This window comes from Limulus polyphemus, unplaced genomic scaffold, assembly GCF_000517525.1.
Source record: "Limulus polyphemus unplaced genomic scaffold, Limulus_polyphemus-2.1.2 Scaffold1200, whole genome shotgun sequence".
Taxonomy (NCBI): domain Eukaryota; kingdom Metazoa; phylum Arthropoda; class Merostomata; order Xiphosura; family Limulidae; genus Limulus; species Limulus polyphemus.
The window spans coordinates 58,156-66,618 of NW_013666810.1; the positions used below are offsets into that span (position 1 = coordinate 58,156).

General features: G+C 37.2%; 1 protein-coding gene across 2 annotated transcripts in view; it reads right to left on the reverse strand.

The window, feature by feature from the left end:
• LOC106462575 (acyl-CoA dehydrogenase family member 11-like) overlaps positions 1-8,463 on the reverse strand; it is a 176,685-nt gene that overhangs the window by 13,227 nt on the left and 154,995 nt on the right. The window lies entirely within an intron of this gene.

Genomic DNA, 8,463 nt, shown 5'->3' on the forward strand with positions numbered 1-8,463 from the left:
AGACATACCTCTGTGCCATTGGGGGGCTAGGACAGGTGCAAGGGATGTAGATAAACATCCTTTAAAACCATCTGAAAAACATCCATGCATTATGAACCCTTGTTGGGAGAAGAACACACATGGGAGACCACACTACTTCTGTACCATACCAGGTATACTCTTTGCCCAGGTGTTACATAAACTGGCATAAGTTGAAAGGAGCACATCCAATGAATGCAAGTAAAACTGGGTGGTTCTGATCCCACATCCCATTGAAATCACTGGAATTGTAGTCCAGGATAAGAATGAAAGTAGGGTCTCCAGCCAGAGATCAGAAGATGAGGAAAGCTAAAATGGATGTATCCCATGGTATACAGTGGTTAGTGCACAATAGACCATACTCTGCAGGTGAACTCCTGTCCAAATCCAGGCAGCATCAGGCATACTTAATCTGACCCATGGTAGGAGGAGGGCCCACACCATCTCCACGTTTCAAGTTGAGTAGAACAAAAGGACAAAATTTCCAAACCAGTCTACTAAACAGAAAATGTGTGCAAACCCACAAAAAAAACCCAGTAATCCAGGAACCTGAAATCTAAATGATGGTAGGGAATGATGTACCAATGTAATAGTTCACTTCAAATCCAAAACCAAATATACCAGTTCCACTCTGTGTAACATTCATCTCAGGTAGTGAAACTCTCTGAGTTGAAGAGCCAGATGGACAACATTTGCTCTGTGCAACATCATTCTATGGATAGGACCACACAGACACTGGAGTGCACGAATGAATGCTCAACAACTCAAGCAACCACAGAGCTGAGGTGAATTGAATCAGAGGACCCACTGCACAGAGGTGGAGCACATGAGGTAAAACCTGTGACCAAGGTAAGATGAGGAACCACGACCAACATATATGTGAGGATTTATGCCAACTGGTCCAGCTTTAATTCAAAACCACTTACAGGGAACTGACAAACAGTTGATGGTAGGTCAAGGGATCCTAATCTGAAGCGTGAACTGCAAAGTTGTGGATCTTTGTAGTGATATATGTGCAACATCATCCTCTGGATAGGACCACACAAAAGCTGGAGCACATGGACATGCAACATTAACCTCCAGAACACCACCGCAAGGAGATGGAGCACACACCATCTACACTGGCAGACCACCACTGCTCTATTCTATACTAAATGGAAGTGAACACATTCAGGAGGTTGCCTCTATGGTCCACCACCTAAGGAATGCCAACACCAGAGATAGTGCAATGGGTGACTACAAAAACCTTCTTCTCAAAAGCAGACTTATCCTGATTTATTCAATCGAAGGGATGAGCAACAATCCCTTTCTGCTTTACCCACAAAAGCCCATAAGTTAGTATGGTCTGGAAAAGACAAGTGGATGTAACAAACTATCATGAGGAAAACCTACTAGTGATCTTTTGGAACACCCCATCTCTACAGTGTGCATAATTGACCATGGATATATCACGAGATTGGATGTCCCATACAACCCTCGCCAAGCCACATCATCCTCTATGGCTCAACCCCAATGAGGTGGAACACCAGGAGTAGCCACGAGTAACCCACACAACATTATCCTCTGGATAGGACTGCACAGAGCCTAGAACCAATGTATCACCAGCAGAATGTTTCGAGTCACTACTACAGTCCATAGAATGATCAGAATCAGGACCACACAAACACACACATGGAACATGGAGGTTGAGTGACTGAGTCACTAGGCAGCAGATAATATACTAGTATGACTTATGGTTGACTCTATAGTGTGGATTTTTGGAATGAATAGATAAATAGCATACCTGGGCAGGCAATGCTCACCACTGAGCAGGATACAAGATCTACATGCCACTGTAAGTAAAAGTAGGATATAGAAAAGGACACATGATAATAAAGTGATAAAATGTTTGACCAATCTGGAAACCCAGTATTCAGATGATGGGAATAATAAAGATGTCCCTGTGTTGTAAAATATCCCACTCAAAACCATTCAGACAGGAACCACCCCCAGCACAGTAGCATCCTCAGTATATGAAAATTTTAGAGGGATAGCAAAAGAGGAAGAACTATAGTAACCTGCATGATCATCTATCATGACCCAAAACATAGTAGCAGTGAACATGAGTCCAAATGAGTGAGGGAACAGAAACACTTGTAATACATGTGTGAGGACTTATGTTGATTGGTCCAGCTCTGAATCCAACCAGACACTGGGAACCAACATCCATGTGGGGGGTAGGATGAGGGATCCAAATAAAAGGGGTGGAAGCTACAACATCCCCTCAGATAGACCCATTCAGAGATGGAGCTTCAGACTGGAGGAAATTTCGTCATCTACACTATCAGAACACTACCGCCCTACTCTCAACTGATAAGATTCATTATTGTTTGTATCATATATCACTATCACATTCAGGAGGATGCCTCCATGGTCCACCACCCCAGCAGCTTGGAACAGGCGAGTGGCAACGATTCCTATACTCCACTAAAAGAAAAAGGGGGGAGAAAATGTGGTAGAAAGTGTGGAGGAGCATCAACACTGGAGACAGTGCAATGAGAGACCATGAAAATCCTATTTTGAAAAGCAGACCATTCCTGATTTATTCAAGCTGAGGAATGGCAGGGATGGGAAGCTATTCCATTTTGCTTTACTCATGAAGTCCATGGGTTAGTACGGTCCAAAACAGGCATATGAATGAAACAAATATATCATGAGGAAAACCTGCAAGCAATCTCGTGGAACATCCCTTCTCACCAGTGCGCATTTAGTGATCACGGAAATTATAATTGTTAAGTCATCATTTAATCACCACGGAAATTATAATTGTTAAGTCATCCTGGCTTTACACTGCAGATTTGATTATTTTAAGTACACCTGAACCGGCAGTACTGTCCATAGATCTGTAAAGAAAAATCGGGATGTGCCCCAGAAAAATAAGAGGTATATAAATAAAAAAGTAACTTACCCAGTCACAGTCTCACTGAAGAGTGAAGGATGGTCACAGGTGGAAGATGGTACCCCAAAAGCTACCCAAAGAAGATAATGTGAGATAAACATATTAGGTGTAGTTCCAGTGCCCAATGGAAGAATTACCTCTATCATATGACAGGGGTGAGATGCAGGTAAAAGAGTAGGTGCCTGAATTGAGTGAAGACACCAGAAATTGATTATGGGGAAAAAAGGGTCAAGGAAGAAAATGCCAATCGAATCAAAAATCAAATCAAAATGGTAAGGGAAGAAGGAAAAAGTCAAAAACAGAGGAGTGGTGCCAGGGAATGAAACAGCAGGAAAGGGAAAAAAACAGAAAGAAGCCTTGAAGGCAATGAATGATAGCACAGCCAAATGAGAATTGATAATTCAGTAGAATTGAATAGAGGAAGTCAAATGCATCAGAAGGGTGTGTCCCACTCCCATTGGTAGAGGGTTGTTGCATGGTGATATGCATGCGAGATGCAGTTGAACCACATTGATTGTAGGGTACATGGGAGTTCAAAACTTGTGGCATGAAAAAAATGTGCAAGGTAATGCTATCTAATGTGTGAAGTTCCCATAATTCTGTTTCTTGCTATGGGTTTAAGCCTATAAAATAGGGCTTCATTTATCTCAACAACTGATTAATTCTATATAAAGCATTTCCTTTCAGTGAAAACTAGTCAGATTATCAAGCCTAACAACCCACTAAAATGTTTTCAATTCCCTCACACAATGATGTAATTTCCTTAATGAGGAAACCCAACAAAGGCACTATGTAATGAAGATTCTTGGCCCAAAATGTGATTATTCAAAAATAAATTTTCAGTGTTTCCATCTGGTACTGTTTACTTTTGATAAACAACAATTCTTCAAGGTCACTGTACCATCTATGCAGATTTTTTTTAGTTTCTTTTTACTCCTCAAACCAAACAAAGAAACCTACCACTAGATGCTAAAACATTTTTTTAATTTTACATTTTTTTACTGATTATCACCTAAAAAAGTTAATAAGTTGTAAATATAATCTTACAAATTATTTAATCCAAGCCATATACAAAATACTGAAATATATTGTAGTATCTAGATATATCACCTAGTAGTACATAAGTGAACTTAGTTTTGAGCAATATTAACATACAAGGAATAACTTTCTTTTTATCCTGAGAGTTGCCTGTGCAATATACTTAAGTGTGTTAAAACTGTCTTCATGGGACACATTCTGTCAAAAAAAGAAGCTTATGTTGATGCTATGAAAAAAAAACAAATTCTAGAGAATGCAGCCAAAGTGTGAAGTTCCTTAGGATTAGTGGGATACTGCAGTAGATGTATAAAAATAACTTGGTGATTGAAGAAAATCCACTATGGGCATTCAATCATGCAAACCAACCCTGGAATTGGGGGAAAGGAGAATACATTCAATGGTTTGAAAGAACAGCTGACAAGTGCATGCATCATAACATATTTCAATACAGAAGCTAAAACTTAAGTATCTGTCAATGCAAATACAGTTTGGGTGCAATATTGAGACAAGAACAAGAAGATGGGTAATTCAAATCAGTATTTTCTGTGAGTTGGTCACTGTCACAAACTGAGAGATGCTACTCACAGACAGAAAAGGAAGGATTTGCAGCTGTATGGGTGTGTGAAAAGTTTCACTTGTATTCATACGGTATTGAGTTTGAATTGATTTCAGATCACAGACCCTTTGGAATCATCTATTCTACAAAATCCAAATCATCTGCCAGAAAAGAAATGGATTTGGAGTTTACAGCCATATAAAATCAACCTGGCAAAGAAATGTCAAGGTTCCCCCTGACAAAAAAAAAGAAGAGAAATGTTGCTGAAGAACTTATGTATTATACTAGACAACAAAAAGCTACTCCAAAAGCTTTGACAGCTAAAGAGCCTAGAAAAAAAAGAGAGGTAAATCAAGTGACTTCACATAACAATAAAGTGAAGCATTTGAGGCATTTTGTGAAATTACAAATGCTTCAGTGAATGTAAAGTATAATTTTTCATGAATATTCATGTATAACACATATACATGTCAAGTAAAGAAAAGACATGCACACTACCGATTGTATAAGTTAGATTAAGATGACTGTCCAAATAAGGAAATGGAAATGTTACAGTAAATAATGAGATGCATTCCGAGGTACAACATGTGAAGTAGAAACCAAAGGTTTCTCTTATCTACATTAAACAGACATGATCAATGCAGAGAGAAAGGCTACAAATTATTCATATTATCAACATTAATTAATGAAAGTTTGTTCTATAAAAAAAACAACTAACGGAATTTTGATTGGAAGGCCGATGGGGATAAATACATGCAAATAGGCTGCTGATTAACATATTTTGAACATAACCAATTATCATTTAGTTTTGGTTTTGGATTGATAAAACATTGGAATCAAATGAATTAGATGGAGGATCTACTTGCGAATAATGTATGTAGTGCATTGAATCAATTAATTAATTCTGCATAAATTATTTCCTCTCAGTAAAAACTAGTCAGATTTCCAAGTCTAACAACCCACTAAAATGTTTCCAATGTCCTCACAAAATCATGTTTTTGGACCAAAAATCAGTTCTTCGACAACAAATCCAAAGGCTGTTAATGACGCTGCTGATTGAAACCATGACTTTGTTGCAGAACCTGACTAATTTCCAGCATACAAACTCCCTATAAGTTCTTATTGCTACCCTTTCTAGTCTAAAAGTGTAGTTAAGAAATGATGTATAATGTGTGCAAATAATAACATGTTAAAGGAGAATTCCCTTATTGATTTTGTAAGATTTATTGAAGAAGTAATAGTTTTGTTGAGAGATATTTTAGAAGTGTTAACCAGATTGCATAAACTGAACTATGTCTGTGTATATTTTGCATAATATTCTAATCAATAATATGTTCACTGTAGCATCAGATTTAATGAATATTATTTAGAATTTGATCAATGAACAGTTTCTCACTCAGAACAAAGAACTTAATGCTCTTAATGAAGAAGATTTTCAAGATAGTTTTGGTAATGTAGATTTGAATGAGTATTTTAATATTTTGAATTAAAGTGTTGTAAGTTACTTTGTATCTCAGTCTCCAAGTCAATTCCTTATTGTAACTGTATACCTTCTTGAATTCTTGACTTGTGTACTCCACTTGTGACTGCATAACCTGGATTGAAATAAATTCATTAGAAAGTGGTATAAAAGTCAAATCCAAATGACTAGTCTACTAGCCTCCCATTTCAAAAGAAAGAAAGAAAAGTAACTGGACAACACCACAGCTGGCCAGATTTAAAATTGTGAAAATAAGCTCACTTATGTTGATAAATTAGTACTTAGAAATCAGGTAATAGTTATACCAGATACACTGAAGAAGCAGATCCTTGGTTTACCACATGAGGGGCACCAAAGAATAGTAAAATGTAAACAGTAGTAGGGGGAGAAAGTTTGGTGTTCAAAAATAAATAACGATTTTGAGTAACATGTGAAAAGAAGTCAAGCATGTCAAATTATGGATCAACCAACCTAACAAGACCTCTCAGGTCAACTAAGTTGCCCCAGAGGCTGTGACAACATTTTAGAATAGATTTGTGTGTACTTCTCCCAAGAGGTAAATATTTGCTAGCAGAAGTGCATCATTGTTCAAGATGAATTGAAGTAGGTATTCTGTGATCAGTGACCTCTTCAAACGTCATTGAGGCATAACATAAATGGTTTACAATGCATGGATTACCAACATTAATTGTTAGAAATAATGGTAGCCAGTTCAGATCAGGAAAGTTTAAAGAACTTACAGGGGTGAGTGTTATAGAACAGTAAAAGGTGACACCATGGTGAATTAAAAAAGCAAAACAAAACCTTGTTAAAAATTGGAAGAAAGAAACAAATTTCTGTGTGCATATAAAAACACCCCACAGTGCATGACTGGGCTAAGCCAGTTTGAAATTATACATATAACAGAAATGTCAGAATGAAGCTTTTGGATCTATCACTGGAAGCTTCTATATCACATTCCATGATAAGAAGAAGATAATGCTTGGAGATGGCTTGAATTGGAAATGAAGAAAAACTGTAATATGAGTTTAACATAACAGCAAATGTACAACGTTTCAACAAGGTTTTGTTACCATCAAGTACAAGTAGTTTACACCACAACTCTATGGCATTCCTAAACCACACATACAGGACTGCCCCGATAACCTATACTGTCCACATATGATTCCTTCAACTACAATCTTGGCAAATACACAGCCTGGGCTCTCAAACCATATGTAACATCTGCAAGTTCATTTTTTAAAGATACCTTCAATTTCAAATATACACTAGACCAACTAAATGGCTAGTTTTGATGTAATGTCACTCTTCACCAAAGTCCTTTCCAATGAAGCTAGCAATATCACACTCGACCTCTACATTAATGACCCCAACAAGTTAATCCACATCCCAAGCACACTTTTGGCTTCTCTCTTAGAATTTACCACAACTAAAACCAACTTCATTTTCAACAACGAACATTTCCTTCAAATAGATGGTTTACGTTTCACCCATTCTTGCTAATATATTTATGACCCAGATCGAAACACAAGCCATAAATTCTGCATTTCATCCCCCCACTATACTGGTACAGATAAGTTGATAACACTTTTGCTGGTTTCACTTCTATAGAACACACACTAACTCCATTCATCACAACATCAAATTTACCATGGAACACGAAAACAATAAACATTTATCTTTTCATAACCTCAACATTATTGGATTGGACACACAGTTTAAAACCAAATTTCACTGTAAGAACACATACACCGGTCTCTACATCCCCTGGAATTCTCATAAACACAGCCACAAGACTCTGTTCAACGGACTACACAGATGAAGAAAGCAACTACATAAAGCATTCCTTCATTCACACCAACAAATTTCCACCAGCTGTTGTTGAAAAACTCTCCAACATTCACCACAACAAAACTTAATTCACGAACAAAATTGATACTAATAAACCCAACAACAGAACATTACACTGCAGTTTACCTTTTGTCCCTAAAACCAGCTCATGAATAATCCACACTTGGACAAAACTAGCCATTAAACACAAAATTCCTGTCAACGTCAAATTCTCCCAAAAACCCGGCCCTAAATTAAAATCATTACTAAACAAAAATTATTTAGAATCACACAATACCAATGTCATTTACAGAATAACATGGAATAATTGTCCAGAATTTTACATCAGAGAAACAGGAAGAAAATTGGAAACCAAATTCACAGAACATAATAAAAAACCATCCGATGTTTCCACCATTGCAACTCAAAATAAACATAGTACATCTATTAAAAACACAGTAATTTTAAAGTAAGAACCAAACATAAACAAACGAAGATCAAAGAATCCATCTTAATTGAACAAAACAACCATACTCTAAACCAACACCCTGAAGTGCCAAGATATCTCTTCTAACTCAAGCAACAATATCGGGTCATGTGACC